The sequence below is a fragment of the Hydractinia symbiolongicarpus genome, chromosome 14, assembly GCF_029227915.1.
Source record: "Hydractinia symbiolongicarpus strain clone_291-10 chromosome 14, HSymV2.1, whole genome shotgun sequence".
NCBI classification, from domain to species: domain Eukaryota; kingdom Metazoa; phylum Cnidaria; class Hydrozoa; order Anthoathecata; family Hydractiniidae; genus Hydractinia; species Hydractinia symbiolongicarpus.
In genome coordinates this window covers 7,919,596-7,932,324 of record NC_079888.1, presented here as the reverse complement: position 1 = coordinate 7,932,324, position 12,729 = coordinate 7,919,596, and the positions used below count along the sequence as shown (strand labels likewise).

At 44.1% G+C, this 12,729-nt stretch overlaps 27 non-coding genes across 27 annotated transcripts; 10 read left to right on the top strand and 17 right to left on the bottom strand.

The window, feature by feature from the left end:
* Positions 1-174: 174 nt before the first annotated feature.
* Trnak-cuu (transfer RNA lysine (anticodon CUU)) lies at positions 175-247 on the top strand. Its single transcript has one exon. It is a non-coding gene; the product is annotated as a tRNA-Lys (tRNA).
* Positions 248-453: 206 nt separating this feature from the next.
* Trnaq-uug (transfer RNA glutamine (anticodon UUG)) lies at positions 454-525 on the bottom strand. Its single transcript has one exon. It is a non-coding gene; the product is annotated as a tRNA-Gln (tRNA).
* A 551-nt stretch (positions 526-1,076) lies between these two features.
* On the bottom strand, positions 1,077-1,148 carry Trnaq-uug (transfer RNA glutamine (anticodon UUG)). Its single transcript has one exon. It is a non-coding gene; the product is annotated as a tRNA-Gln (tRNA).
* A 550-nt stretch (positions 1,149-1,698) lies between these two features.
* Positions 1,699-1,770, bottom strand: Trnaq-uug (transfer RNA glutamine (anticodon UUG)). The gene has a single exon. It is a non-coding gene; the product is annotated as a tRNA-Gln (tRNA).
* A 271-nt stretch (positions 1,771-2,041) lies between these two features.
* Trnak-cuu (transfer RNA lysine (anticodon CUU)) lies at positions 2,042-2,114 on the top strand. The gene has a single exon. It is a non-coding gene; the product is annotated as a tRNA-Lys (tRNA).
* Positions 2,115-2,304: 190 nt separating this feature from the next.
* Positions 2,305-2,376, bottom strand: Trnaq-uug (transfer RNA glutamine (anticodon UUG)). The gene has a single exon. It is a non-coding gene; the product is annotated as a tRNA-Gln (tRNA).
* Positions 2,377-2,649: 273 nt separating this feature from the next.
* On the top strand, positions 2,650-2,722 carry Trnak-cuu (transfer RNA lysine (anticodon CUU)). Its single transcript has one exon. It is a non-coding gene; the product is annotated as a tRNA-Lys (tRNA).
* A 1,529-nt stretch (positions 2,723-4,251) lies between these two features.
* Positions 4,252-4,333, bottom strand: Trnas-gcu (transfer RNA serine (anticodon GCU)). Its single transcript has one exon. It is a non-coding gene; the product is annotated as a tRNA-Ser (tRNA).
* Positions 4,334-6,039: 1,706 nt separating this feature from the next.
* On the bottom strand, positions 6,040-6,111 carry Trnaq-uug (transfer RNA glutamine (anticodon UUG)). The gene has a single exon. It is a non-coding gene; the product is annotated as a tRNA-Gln (tRNA).
* Positions 6,112-6,382: 271 nt separating this feature from the next.
* Positions 6,383-6,455, top strand: Trnak-cuu (transfer RNA lysine (anticodon CUU)). The gene has a single exon. It is a non-coding gene; the product is annotated as a tRNA-Lys (tRNA).
* Positions 6,456-7,004: 549 nt separating this feature from the next.
* Trnak-cuu (transfer RNA lysine (anticodon CUU)) lies at positions 7,005-7,077 on the top strand. The gene has a single exon. It is a non-coding gene; the product is annotated as a tRNA-Lys (tRNA).
* A 206-nt stretch (positions 7,078-7,283) lies between these two features.
* Trnaq-uug (transfer RNA glutamine (anticodon UUG)) lies at positions 7,284-7,355 on the bottom strand. Its single transcript has one exon. It is a non-coding gene; the product is annotated as a tRNA-Gln (tRNA).
* Positions 7,356-7,905: 550 nt separating this feature from the next.
* Trnaq-uug (transfer RNA glutamine (anticodon UUG)) lies at positions 7,906-7,977 on the bottom strand. Its single transcript has one exon. It is a non-coding gene; the product is annotated as a tRNA-Gln (tRNA).
* Positions 7,978-8,528: 551 nt separating this feature from the next.
* Positions 8,529-8,600, bottom strand: Trnaq-uug (transfer RNA glutamine (anticodon UUG)). The gene has a single exon. It is a non-coding gene; the product is annotated as a tRNA-Gln (tRNA).
* Positions 8,601-8,872: 272 nt separating this feature from the next.
* Positions 8,873-8,945, top strand: Trnak-cuu (transfer RNA lysine (anticodon CUU)). Its single transcript has one exon. It is a non-coding gene; the product is annotated as a tRNA-Lys (tRNA).
* A 206-nt stretch (positions 8,946-9,151) lies between these two features.
* Trnaq-uug (transfer RNA glutamine (anticodon UUG)) lies at positions 9,152-9,223 on the bottom strand. Its single transcript has one exon. It is a non-coding gene; the product is annotated as a tRNA-Gln (tRNA).
* A 381-nt stretch (positions 9,224-9,604) lies between these two features.
* Positions 9,605-9,677, top strand: Trnak-cuu (transfer RNA lysine (anticodon CUU)). Its single transcript has one exon. It is a non-coding gene; the product is annotated as a tRNA-Lys (tRNA).
* A 206-nt stretch (positions 9,678-9,883) lies between these two features.
* Positions 9,884-9,955, bottom strand: Trnaq-uug (transfer RNA glutamine (anticodon UUG)). The gene has a single exon. It is a non-coding gene; the product is annotated as a tRNA-Gln (tRNA).
* Positions 9,956-9,962: 7 nt separating this feature from the next.
* On the bottom strand, positions 9,963-10,044 carry Trnas-gcu (transfer RNA serine (anticodon GCU)). Its single transcript has one exon. It is a non-coding gene; the product is annotated as a tRNA-Ser (tRNA).
* A 183-nt stretch (positions 10,045-10,227) lies between these two features.
* Trnak-cuu (transfer RNA lysine (anticodon CUU)) lies at positions 10,228-10,300 on the top strand. The gene has a single exon. It is a non-coding gene; the product is annotated as a tRNA-Lys (tRNA).
* A 206-nt stretch (positions 10,301-10,506) lies between these two features.
* On the bottom strand, positions 10,507-10,578 carry Trnaq-uug (transfer RNA glutamine (anticodon UUG)). The gene has a single exon. It is a non-coding gene; the product is annotated as a tRNA-Gln (tRNA).
* Positions 10,579-10,958: 380 nt separating this feature from the next.
* Trnak-uuu (transfer RNA lysine (anticodon UUU)) lies at positions 10,959-11,031 on the top strand. The gene has a single exon. It is a non-coding gene; the product is annotated as a tRNA-Lys (tRNA).
* Positions 11,032-11,237: 206 nt separating this feature from the next.
* On the bottom strand, positions 11,238-11,309 carry Trnaq-uug (transfer RNA glutamine (anticodon UUG)). Its single transcript has one exon. It is a non-coding gene; the product is annotated as a tRNA-Gln (tRNA).
* A 272-nt stretch (positions 11,310-11,581) lies between these two features.
* On the top strand, positions 11,582-11,654 carry Trnak-cuu (transfer RNA lysine (anticodon CUU)). Its single transcript has one exon. It is a non-coding gene; the product is annotated as a tRNA-Lys (tRNA).
* Positions 11,655-11,860: 206 nt separating this feature from the next.
* Trnaq-uug (transfer RNA glutamine (anticodon UUG)) lies at positions 11,861-11,932 on the bottom strand. Its single transcript has one exon. It is a non-coding gene; the product is annotated as a tRNA-Gln (tRNA).
* Positions 11,933-12,482: 550 nt separating this feature from the next.
* Positions 12,483-12,554, bottom strand: Trnaq-uug (transfer RNA glutamine (anticodon UUG)). Its single transcript has one exon. It is a non-coding gene; the product is annotated as a tRNA-Gln (tRNA).
* Positions 12,555-12,561: 7 nt separating this feature from the next.
* Trnas-gcu (transfer RNA serine (anticodon GCU)) lies at positions 12,562-12,643 on the bottom strand. The gene has a single exon. It is a non-coding gene; the product is annotated as a tRNA-Ser (tRNA).
* Between the last annotated feature and the right edge of the window lie 86 nt (positions 12,644-12,729).

Sequence of the window (12,729 nt, the reverse complement as noted above, 5' to 3'; positions counted from 1 at the left end):
ACGACGTCTACTCTATGGAAAGCTAACATTGCTGAACCTGTTTCGACTCACGTAACCTTTTACCAGCCCAAGCACTAGGATTACGCGAGTGGCCCAAATTTAGGTAATTTAAGGTGTGATCAATTGTTGTGTAAGTCCAAGACGGCTTTAATGGCGGAGCCTAATAACGAACCAGCCCGGCTAGCTCAGTCGGTAGAGCATGAGACTCTTAATATCATGGTCGTGGGTTCGAGCCTCACGTTGGGCGTTTTCTGCTGCACTTTTAATTGCATTATGAACGCGCCGTTGAAATCACCAATTCTCCTCTAAGCATGAGTTCTGCCATAAACCTTGCAAATTTTGAAGAAATGACTTGAAAGCATTCAAATATGGCCTAGTCAATTTTGAATAAATCAGCCTTTTCCTTACGTATTTTTCAAACAAAAGATTAAATCAGAATTCAAAAAGAAGGTGAGGTTCTACCGAGAGTTGAACTCGTATCGCTGGATTCAAAGTCCAGAGTGCTAACCATTACACCATAGAACCGAAGGTGCGACGAAGATGGGATTCGAACCCACGCGGGCAGAGCCCAATGGTTTAGCAGTCCATCGCCTTAACCACTCGGCCATCTCGTCTGTTTCTGTACCACGTCTACTTTATGGAAAGCTAACATTGCTGAACCTGTTTTGACTCACGTAACCTTTTACCAGCCCAAACAGTAGGATTACGTGAGTGGCCCAATTTTAAGTAATCTTAGGCGTGGTCAATTGTTGCGTAAGTCCAAGACGGCTTTAACGGCGGAATCTTATAACGAATCGGCCCGGCTAGCGCAGTCGGTACAGCATGAGACTCTTCATCGTAGGGTCGTGGGTTCGAGACCCACGTTGGGAGTTTTCTGATACACTTTTAATTGCATTACGAACGCGCCGTGGAAATCACCAATTATGCTCTAAGCCTGAGTTCTGCCATAAACCTGGCAAACGTTGAAGAAATGACTTGAAAGCAGTCAAATATGGCTTAGTCAATTTAAAAAAAATCAGCCTTTCCCTCACGTATTTTTTAAACAAAAGATTAAATCAGAATTCAAAAAGAAGGTCAGGTTCTACCAAGATTTGAACTCGGATCGCTGGATTCAAAGTCCAGAATGCTAACCATTACACCATAGAACCGAATGTGCGACGAAGATGGGATTTGAACCCGCGCGGGCAGAGCCCAATGGATTAGCAGTCCATCGCCTTAACCACTCGGCCATCTCGTCTGTTTCTGTACAACGTCTACTTTATAGAAAGCTAACATTGCTGAACCTGTTTTGACTCTCGTAACCTTTTACCAGCCCAAACAGTAGGATTACGTGAGTGGTCCATTTTCAAGTAATCTTAGGCGTGGTCAATTGTTGCGTAAGTCCAAGACGGCTTTAAAGGCGGAATCTAATAACGAATCGGCCCGGCTAGCAAAGTCGGTACAGCATGAGACTCTTCATCGTAGGGTCGTGGGTTCGAACCCCACGTTGGGAGTTTTCTGATACACTTTTAATTGCATTACGAACGCGCCGGGGAAATCACCAATTGTCCTCTAAGCCTGAGTTCTGCCATAAACCTGGCAAATGTTGAAGAAATGACTTGAAAGCATTCAAATATGGCTTAGTCAATTTTAGATAAATCATCCCTTCCTAACGTAACTCTTAAACAAATGATTAAATCAGAGTTCAAAAAGAAAGTCAGGTTCTACCGAGATTTGAACTTGGATCGCTGGATTCAAAGTCCAGAGTGCTAACCATTACACCATAGAACCGAATGTGCGACGAAGATGGGATTCGAACCCACGCGGGCACAGCCCAATGGATTAGCAGTCCATCGCCTTAACCACTCGGCCACCTCGAGTGTTTCTGTACCACGTCTACTTTATGGAAAGCTAACATTGCTGAACCTGTTTCGACTCACGTGACATTTTACCAGCCCAAACAGTAGGAGTACGCGAGCGACCCAATTTTAAGTAATTTTAGGTGTGGTCAATTGCTGCGTAAGTCCAAGACGGCTTTAGTGGCGGCACCTAAAAACGATCAACCCGGCTAGCTCAGTCGGTAAAGCATGAGACTCTTAATCTCAGGGGCGTGGGTCCGAGCCCCACGTTGGGCTTTTTCCGATAGACTTTGGATTGCATTACGAACGAAGTCTCCTTCTAAGCATGAGTGGTGCCATAAACTTGGCAAAAGTTGAAGAAATGACTTGAAAGTATTCAAATATGGCTTAGTCAATTTTAGATAAATCATCCCTTCCTCACGTAACTCTTAAACAAATGATTAAAACAGAGTTCAAAAAGAAAGTCAGGTTCTACCGAGATTTGAACTCGGATCGCTGGATTCAAAGTCCAGAGTGCTAACCATTACACCATAGAACCGAATGTGCGACGAAGATGGGATTAGAACCCACGCTGGCAGCGCTCAATGGACTAGCTGTCCATCGGCTTAACCACTCGGTCACCTCGTCTGTTTCTGTACCACGTGTACCTTATGGAAAGCTAACATTGCTGAACCTGTTTTGACTCACGTAACCTTTGACTAGCGCAAACAGTAGGATTACGCGAGTGGCGCAACTTTAAGTAATCGTAGGTGTGGTCAAATTGTTGCATAAGTCCAAAACGGCTTTAATGGCGGAATCTTATATCGTATCAGCCCAGCTAGCCCAGTCAGTAGAGTATGAGACTCTTAATCTCAAGGTCGTGGGTTCGAGCCCCACGTTGGGCGTTTTCTGATAGACTTTGGATTGCATTACGGACGCGCCGTGGAAATCACCAATTCTCCTTTAAGCATGAGTTCCGCCATAAACATTTCAAATGTTGAAGAAATGACTTGAAAGCATTCAAATATGGCTTAGTCAATTTTAAATAAATCAGCCTTTCCCTCAACTAATTTTTTAACAAAAGATTAAGTCAGAGTTCACAATGAAAGTCAGGTTCTACCGAGATTTGAACTCGGATCGCTAGATTCAAAGTCCAGAGTGCTAACCAATACAGCATAGAACCGAATGTGCGACGAAGATGGGATTCGAACCCACGCGGGCACAGCCCAACGGATTAGCAGCCAATCGCCTTAACCACTCGGCCACCTCGTCTGTTTCTGTACCACGTCTACTTTATGGAAAGCTAACATTGCTGAACCTGTTTCAACTCACTTGACATTTTACCAGCCCAAACAGTAGGAGTACGCGAGCGACCCAATTTTAAGTAATTTTAGGTGTGGTCAATTGTTGCGTAAGTCCAAGACGGCTTTAGTGGCGGCACCTAAAAACGAATCAACCCGGCTAGCTCAGTCGGTAAAGCATGAGACTCTTAATCTCAGGGTCGTGGGTCCGAGCCTCACGTTGGGCGTTTTCTGCTGCACTTTTAATTGCATTATGAAAGCGCCGTTGAAATCACCAATTCACCTCTAAGCATGAGTTCTGCCATAAACCTGGCAAACGTTGAAGAAATGACTTGAAAGCATTCAAATATGGCTTAGTCAATTTTAGATAAATCATCCCTTCCTCACGTAACTCTTAAACAAATGATTAAATCAGAGTTCAAAAAGAAAGTCAGGTTCTACCGAAATTTGAACTTGGATCGCTGGATTCAAAGTCCAGAGTGCTAACCATTACACCATAGAACCGAATGTGCGACGAAGATGGGCTTCGAACCCACGCGGGCAGCGCCCAATGGACTAGCATTCCATCGCCTTAACCACTGGGTCAGCTCGTCTGTTTCTGTACCACGTGTACCTTATGGAAAGCTAACATTGCTGAACCTGTTTCGACTCACGTAACCTTTTACTAGCCCAAACAGTAGGATTACGCGAGTGGCGCAATTTTAAGTAATCTTAGGTCTGGTCAATTGTTGCATAAGTCCAAGACGGCTTTAATGGCGGAACCTTTTATCGTATCAGACCAGATAGCCCAGTCAGTAGAGTATGAGACTCTTAATCTCAGGGTCGTGGGTTCGAGCCCCACGTTGGGCGTTTTCTGATAGACTTTGGATTGCATTACGAACGGGCCGTGTAAATCACCAATTCTCCTTTAAGCATGAGTTCCGCCATAAACATTTCAAATGTTGAAGAAATGACTTGAAAGCATTCAAATATGGCTTAGTCAATTTTAAATAAATCAGCCTTTCCCTCACCAAATTTTTTAACAAAAGATTAAAACAGGATTCAAAGAGAAGGTCAGGTTCTACCGAGATGGAACTCGGATCGCTGGATTCAAAGTCCAGAGTGCTAAACATTACACCATAGAACCGAATGTGCGACGAAGATGGGACTCAAACCCACGTGGGCAGAGCCCAATGGATTAGCAGTCCATCGCCTTAACCACTCGGCCACCTCGTCTGTTTCTGTACGACGTCCACTCTATGGAAATCTAACATTGCTGAACCTGTTTCGACTCACGTAACCTTTTACCAGCCCAAACAGTAGGATTACGCGAGTGGCCCAAATTTAAGTAATTTAAGGTGTGATCAATTGTTGCGTAAGTCCAAGACGGCTTTATTGGCGGAGCCTAATAACGAACCAGCCGGCTAGCTCAGTCGGTAGAGCATGAGACTCTTAATATCAGGGACGTGGGTTCGAGCCTCACGTTGGGCGTTTTCTGCTGCACTTTTAATTGCATTATGAACGCGCCGTTAAAATCACCAATTCTCCTCTAAGCATGAGTTCTGCCATAAACCTGGCAAATTTTGAAGAAATGATTTGAAAGCATTCAATTATAGCCTAGTCAATTTTGAATAAATCAGCCTTTTCCTCACGTATTTTTCAAACAAAAGATTAAATCAGAATTCAAAAAGAAGGTCAGGTTCTACCAAAAGTTGAACTCGGATCGCTGGATTCAAAGTCCAGAGTGCTAACCATTACACCATAGAACCGAATATGTGACGAAGATGGGATTCGAAACCACGCGGGCAGAGCCCAATGGATTAGCAGTCCATCGCCTTAACCATTCGGCCATCTCGTCTGTTTCTGTACCACGTCTACTTTATGGAAAGCTAACATTGCTGAACCTGTTTTGACTGACGTAACCTTTTACTAGCTCAAACAGAAGGATTAGGTGAGTGGCCCAATTTTAAGTAATCTTAGGCGTGGTCAATTGTTGCGTAAGTCCAAGACGGCTTTAACGGCGGAATCTAATAACGAATCGGCCCGGCTAGCGAAGTCGGTACAGCATGAGACTCTTCATCGTAGGGTCGTGGGTTCGAGCCCCACGTTAGGAGATTTCTGATACACTTTTAATTGCATTACGAACGCGCCGTGGAAATCACCAATTGTCCTCTACGTCTGAGATCTGCCATAAACCTGGCAAACGTTGAAGAAATGACTTGAAAGCATTCAAATATTGCTTAGTCAATTTTAAATAAATCAGCCTTTCCCTCACGTATTTTTTAAACAAAAGATTAAATAAGAATTCCAAAAGAAGGTCAGGTTCTACTGAGATTTGAACTAGGATCGCTGGATTCAAAGTCCAGAGGACTAACCATTTCACAATAGAACCGAATGTGCAACGAAGATGGGATTCGAACCCACGCGGGCAGAGCCCAATGAATTAGCAGTCCATCGCCTTAACCACTCTGCCACCTCGTCTGTTTCTGTACCACGTCAACTTTATGGAAAGCTAACATTGCTGAACCTGTTTCGACTCACATAACCTTTTACCAGCCCAAACAGTAGGATTACGCAAGTGGCCCAATTTTAAGTAATTCAAGGTGTGGTCAATTGTTGCATAAGTCCAAGACGGCTTTAATGGCGGAACCTAATAACGAATCAGCCGGGCTAGCTCAGTCGGTAGAGCATGACACTCTTACTCTCAGGGTCGTGGTTTGGAGCCCCACGTTGGGCGCTTTCTGATACACTTTTAATTGCATTAAGAACGCGCCATGGAAATCACTAATTCTCCTCTAAGCATGAGTTCTGCCATAAAACTGGCAAATGTTGAAGAAATGACTTGAAAGCTTTCAAATATGGCTTAGTCAATTTTAGATAAATCATCCCTTCCTCACGCATTTTTCAAACAAAAGATTAATTCAGAATTCAAAAATAAGGTCAGGTTCTACCGAGAGTTGAACTCGGATCGCTGGATTCAAAGTCCAGAGTGCTAACCATTACACCATAGAACCGAATGTGCGACGAAGATGGGATTCGAACCCACGCGGGCAGAGCCCGAAGGATTAGCAGCCCATCGCCTTAACCACTTGGCCATCTCGTCTGTTTCTGTACGACGTCTACTCTATGGAAAGCAAACATTGCTGAACCTGTTTCGACTCACGTAACCTTTTACCAGCCCAAAGGGTAGGATTACGCGAGTGGACAATTTTAAGTAATTTAAGGTGTGGTCAATTGTTGCGTAAGTCCAAGACGGCTTTAATGGCGGAACCTAATAACGAACCAGCCCGGCTAGCTCAGTCGGTAGAGCATGAGACTCTTAATCTCAGGGTCGTGGGTTCGAGCCCCACGTTGGGCGTTTTCTGATACACTTTTAATTGCATTACGAACGCGCCGTGGAAATCACCAATTCTCCTCTAAACATGAGTTCTGCCACAAACCTGGAAAATGTTGAAGATATGACTTGAAAGCATTCAAATATGGCTTAGTCAATTTTAAATAAATCAGCCTTTCCCTCACGTATTTGTTAAACAAAAGATTAAAAAAGAATTCGAAAAGAAGGTCAGGTTCTACCAAGATTTGAACTCGGATCGCTGGATTTAAAGTCCAGCGGGCTAACCATTACACCATAGAACCGCATGTGCGACGAAGATGTGATTCCAACCCACGCGGGCAGAGCCCGAAGGATTAGCAGTCCATCGCCTTAACCACTCGGCCATCTCGTCTGTTTCTGTACGACGTCTACTCTATGGAAAGCAAACATTGCTGAACCTGTTTCGACTCACGTAACCTTTTACCAGCCCAAACGGTAGGATTACGCGAGTGGCCAATTTTAAATAATTTAAGGTGTGGTCAATTGTTGCGTAAGTCCAAGACGGCTTTAATGGCGGAACCTAATAACGAATTAGCCTGGGTAGCTCAGTTGGTAGAGCATGAGACTCTTAATCTCAGGGTCGTGGGTTCGTACCCCACGTTGGGCGCTTTCTGATACACTTTAAATTGCATTACGAACGCGCCGTTGAAATCACCAATTCTCCTCTAAGCATGAGTTCTGCCATACACCTGGCAAATGTTGAAGAAATGACTTGAAAGCATTCAAATATGGCTTAGTCAATTTTAAATAAATCAGCGTTTCCCTCACGTATTTGATAAACAAAAGATTAAAAAAGAATTCGAAAAGAAGGTCAGGTTCTACCGAGATTTGAACTCGGATCGCTGGATTCAAAGTTCAGAGTGCTAACCATTACACCATAGAACCACAAGGGCGACGAAGATGTGATTCGAAACCACGCGGACAGAGCCCGAAGGATTAGCAGTCCATCGCCTTAACCACTCGGCCACCTTGTCTGTTTCTGTACGACGTCTACTCTATGGAAAGCTAACATTGCTGAACCTGTTTCGACTCACGTAACCTTTTACCAGCCCACACAGTAGGATTACGCGAGTGGCCCAATTTTAAGTAATTTAAGGTGTGGTCAATTGTTGCGTAAGTCCAAGACGGCTTTAATGGCGGAACCTAATAACGAAACAGCCCGGATAGCTCAGTCAGTAGAGCATGAGACTCTTAATCTCAGGGTCGTGGGTTCGACCACAACGTTGGGTGTTTTCTGTTGCACTTTTAATTGCATTATGAACGCGCCGTGGAAATCACCAATTCCCCTCTAAGCATGAGTTCTGCCATAAAGCTGGCAAATTTTGAAGAAATGACTTGAAAGCATTCCAATATGGCTTAGTTAATTTTGAATATATCAGCCTTTCCCTCACGTATTTTTCAAACAAAAGATTAAATCAGAATTCAAAAAGAAGGCAGGTTCTACCGAGAGTTGAACTCGGATCGCTGGATTCAAAGTCCAGAGTGCTAACCATTACACCATAGAACCGAACGTGCGACGAAGATGGGATTCGAACCCACGCGGGCAGAGCCCAATGGATTAGCATTCCATCGCCTTAACCACTCGGCCACCTCCTCTGTTTCTGTACCACGTCTACTTTATGGAAATCTAACATTGCTGAACCTGTTTTGACTTACGTAACCTTTTACCAGCCCAAACAGTAGGATTACGCGAGTGGCTCAATTTTAAGTAATCTTAGGTGTGGTGAATTGTTGCATTAGTCCAAGACGGCTTTAATGGCGGAACCTAATAACGAATCAGCCCGGATAGCTCAGTCGGTAGAGCATGAGACTCTTAATCTCAGGGTCGCGGGTTTGAGCCCTACGTTGGGCGTTTTCTGATGAACTTTTAATTGCATTACGAACGCGCCGTGGAAATCAACAATTCTCCTCTAAGCATGAGTTCTGCCAAAAACCTGGCAAATGTTGAAGAAATGACCTGAAAGCATTCAAATATGGCTTAGTCAATTTTGAATAAATCAGCCTTTCCCTCACGTATTTTTTAAACAAAAGATTAAATCAGAATTCAAAAAGAAGGTCAGGTTCTACCGAGATTTGAACTCGGATCGCTGGATTCAAAGTCCAGAATGCTAACCATTACACCATAGAACCGAATGTACGACGAAGATGGGATTCGAACCCACGCGGGCAGAGCCCAATGGATTAGCAGTCCATCACCTTAACCACTCGGCCCCCTCGTCTGTTTCTGTACCACGTCTACTTTATGAAAAGCTAACATTGCTGAACCTGTATCGACTCACGTAACCTTTTACCAGCCCAAACAGTAGGATTGTGCGAGTGGTCCAATTTTAAGTAATCTTAGGTGTGGTCAATTGTTGCGTAAGTCCAAGACGGCTTTAATGGCGGAACTTAATAACGAACCAGCCCGGCTAGCTCAGGCGGTAGAGCATGAGACTCTTAATCTCAGGGTCGTGGGTTCGAGCCCCACGTTGGGCGTATTCTGATACACTTTTAATTGCATTACGAACGCGCCCTGGAAATCACCAATTCTCCTCTAAGCATGAGTTCTGCTAAAAACCTGGAAAATGTTGAGGATATGACTTGAAAGCATTCAAATATGGCTTAGTCAATTTTAAATAAATCAGCCTTTCCCTCACGCATTTGTTAAACAAAAGATTAAAAAAGAATTCAAAAAGAAGGTCAGGTTCTACCAAGATTTGAACTCGGATCGCTGGATTCAAAGTCCAGAGCGCTTACCATTACACCATAGAACCGCATGTGCGACGAAGATGTGATTCGAACCCACGCGGGTAGAGCCCGAAGGAATAGCAGTCCATCGCCTTAACCACTCGGCCACCTCGTCTTTTTCTTTACGACGTCTACTCTATGGAAAGCTAACATTGCTGAACCTGTTTCGACTCACGTAACCTTTTATCAGCCCAAACAGTAGGATTACGCGACTGGCCCAATTTTAAGTAATTTAAGGTGTGGTCAATTGTTGCGTAAGTTTTGCTAAACCTGTATCGACTCGCGTAACCTTTTACCAGCCCAAACTGTAGGATTGCGCGAGTGGTCCAATTTTAAGTAATCTTAGGTGTGGTCAATTGTTGCGTAAGTCTAAGACGGCTTTAATGGCGGAACCTAATAACGAACCAGCCCGGCTGGCTCAGTCGGTAGAGCATGGGACTCTTAATCTCAGGGTCGTGGGTTCGAGCCCCACGTTGGGCGTTTTCTGCTTCACTTTTAATTGCATTATGAACGCGCCGTGGAAATCACCAATTCCCCTCTAAGCATGAGTTCTGCCATAAACCTGGCAAATTTTGAAGAAATGACTTGAAAGCATTCAAATATGGCTTAGTCAATTTTGAATAAATCAGCCTTTCCCTCACGTATTTTTCAAACAAAAGATTAAATCAGAATTCAAAAGGAAGGTCAGGTTCTACCGAGAGTTGAACTCGGATCGCTGGATTCAAAGTCCAGAGTGCTAACCATTACACCATAGAACCGAAAGTACGACGAAGATGGGATTCGAACCCACGCGGGCAGAGCCCAATGGATTAGCAGTCCATCACCTTAACCACTCGGCCACCTCGTCTGTTTCTGTACCACGTCTACTTTATGAAAAGCTAACATTGCTGAACCTGTATCGACTCACGTAACCTTTTACCAGCCCAAACAGTAGGATTGTGCGAGTGGTCCAATTTTAAGTAATCTTAGGTGTGGTCAATTGTTGCATAAGTCCAAGACGGCTTTAATGGCGGAACCTAATAACGAACCAGCCCGGCTAGCTCAGGCGGTAGAGCATGAGACTCTTAATCTCAGGGTCGTGGGTTCGAGCCCCACGTTGGGCGTATTCTGATACACTTTTAATTGCATTACGAACGCGCCCTGGAAATCACCAATTCTCCTCTAAGCATGAGTTCTGCTAAAAACCTGGAAAATGTTGAGGATATGACTTGAAAGCATTCAAATATGGCTTAGTCAATTTTAAATAAATCAGCCTTTCCCTCACGCATTTGTTAAACAAAAGATTAAAAAAGAATTCAAAAAGAAGGTCAGGTTCTACCAAGATTTGAACTCGGATCGCTGGATTCAAAGTCCAGAGCGCTTACCATTACACCATAGAACCGCATGTGCGACGAAGATGTGATTCGAACCCACGCGGTTAGAGCCCGAAGGAATAGCAGTCCATCGCCTTAACCACTCGGCCACCTCGTCTTTTTCTTTACGACGTCTACTCTATGGAAAGCTAACATTGCTGAACCTGTTTCGACTCACGTAACCTTTTATCAGCCCAAACAGTAGGATTACGCGACTGGCCCAATTTTAAGTAATTTAAGGTGTGGTCAATTGTTGCGTAAGTTTTGCTGAACCTGTTTCGACTCACGTAACCTTTTACCAGCCCAAACGGTAGGATTACGCGAGTGGCCAATTTTAAGTAATTTAAGGTGTGGTCAATTGTTGGGTAAGTCCAAGACGGCTTTAATGGCGGAACCTAATAACGAATCAGCCCGGCTAGCTCAGTCGGTAGAGCATGAGACTTTTAATCTCAGGGTCGTGGGTTTGAGCCCTACGTTGGGCGTTTCCTGATAAACTTTTAATTGCATTACGAACGCGCCGTGGAAATCAACAATTCTCCTCTAAGCATGAGTTCTGCCTTAAACCTGGCAAATGTTGAAGAAATGACTTGAAAGCATTCAAATATGGCTTAGTCAATTTTAAATAAATCAGCCTTTCCCTCACGTATTTTTTAAACAAAAGATTAAATCAGAATTCAAAAAGAAGGTCAGATTCTACCGAGATTTGAACTCGGATCGCTGGATTCAAAGTCCAGAATGCTAACCATTACACCATAGAACCGAATGTACGACGAACATGGGATTCGAACCCAGGCGGGCAGAGCCCAATGGATTAGCAGTCCATCACCTTAACCACTTGGCCACCTCGTCTGTTTCTGTACCACGTCTACTTTATGGAAAGCTAACATTACTAAACCTGTATCGACTCGCGTAACCTTTTACCAGCCCAAACTGTAGGATTGCGCGAGTGGTCCAATTTTAAGTAATCTTAGGTGTGGTCAATTGTTGCGTAAGTCTAAGACGGCTTTAATGGCGGAACCTAATAACGAACCAGCCCGGCTGGCTTAGTCGGTAGAGCATGGGACTCTTAATCTCAGGGTCGTGGGTTCGAGCCCCACGTTGGGCGTTTTCTGCTTCACTTTTAATTGCATTATGAACGCGCCGTGGAAATCACCAATTCCCCTCTAAGCATGAGTTCTGCCATAAACCTGGCAAATTTTGAAGAAATGACTTGAAAGCATTCAAATATGGCTTAGTCAATTTTGAATAAATCAGCCTTTCCCTCACGTATTTTTCAAACAAAAGATTAAATCAGAATTCAAAAGGAAGGTCAGGTTCTACCGAGAGTTGAACTCGGATCGCTGGATTCAAAGTCCAGAGTGCTAACCATTACACCATAGAACCGAATGTGCGACGAAGATGGGATTCGAACTCACGCAGGCAGAGCCCAATGGATTAGCAGTCCATCGCCTTAACCACTCGGCCACCCCGTCTGTTTCTGTACCACGTCAACTTTATGGAAAGCTAACATTGCTGAACCTGTTTTGACTCACGTAACTGTTTACCAGCCCAAACAGTAGGATTACGCGAGTGGCCCAATTTTAAGTAATCTTAGGCGTGGTCAATTGTTGTGTAAGTCCAAGACGGCTTTAATGGCGGATCCTAATAACGAATCAGCCCGGCTAGCTCAGTCGGTAGAGCATGAGACTCTTAATCTCAGGGTCGTTAGTTCGAGCCACACGTTGGGCGTTTTCTGATAAACTTTTAATTGCGTTACGAACGCGCCGTGGAAATCAACAATTCTCCTCTAAGCATGAGTTTTGCCATAAACCAGGCAAATGTTGAAGAAATGACTTGAAAGCATTCAAATATGGCTTAGTCAATTTTAACTAAATCAGCCTTTACTCACGTGTTTTTTAAACAAAAGATTAAATAAGAATTCAAAAAGAAGGTCAGGTTCTACCGAGATTTGAACTCGGATCGCTGGATTCAAAGTCCAGAGTGCTAACCACTACACCATAGAACCGAATGTGCGACGAAGATGGGATTCGAACCCACGCGGGCAGAGCCCAATGGATTAGCAGTCCATGGCCTTAACCACTCGGCCACCTTGTCTGTTTCTGTACCACGTCTACGTTATGGAAAGCTAACATTGCTGAACCTGTTTCGACTCACGTAACCTTTTACCAGCCCAAACAGTG